The following is a 625-nucleotide window of genomic DNA, read 5'->3' on the forward strand; positions in this document are numbered from 1 at the left end:
TGTCTCAAATCCTGATACATCTTTGTTGCTCCAGGATGAATACTCAACTTGCTCTTATGAGCCTCTTCTAAGATTGTTTTCCTCATATCTGTAATTCCTGGTACACAAATCCTGCCATTACATCGCAAAATATTATCTGATCCAATCTTGAACTCAGTTGTCTTCCCTTGCACTATCAGGTTCCTCTTCTCTTGTATTAAGACATCATCTTGAGAATTTTCAATGTCTTCAAGTAGTCCGCTCGAAATCTTAATCATTCCGAATTTCAAAATTCCCAGTGCAAACTCTACGTCCAAGTGTAGGTCTCTAAAATCTTCCCACAACTCTTGTTGTCTAGCCATAATTGTTGAAGACACTAATACACTTCTTCTACTCAACGCATCAACCACTACATTGGCCTTCCCAGGGTGGTACTGCAGTGTGAAATCAAAATCCTTGAGGGTCTCCATCCATCGTCTCTGGCGCAAGTTCAACTCCTTCTGATCAAACAAATACTTCAAACTTTTATGGTCACTGAACACGGTGAACGTGCACCCATATAAATAGTGCCTCCAGATCTTCAATGCAAAAACAACTGCAGCAAGCTCCAAATCATGAGTAGGATAGTTTCTCTCATGAATCTTCA

The sequence above is a fragment of the Cicer arietinum genome, chromosome 3, assembly GCF_000331145.2.
Source record: "Cicer arietinum cultivar CDC Frontier isolate Library 1 chromosome 3, Cicar.CDCFrontier_v2.0, whole genome shotgun sequence".
NCBI lineage: Eukaryota > Viridiplantae > Streptophyta > Magnoliopsida > Fabales > Fabaceae > Cicer > Cicer arietinum.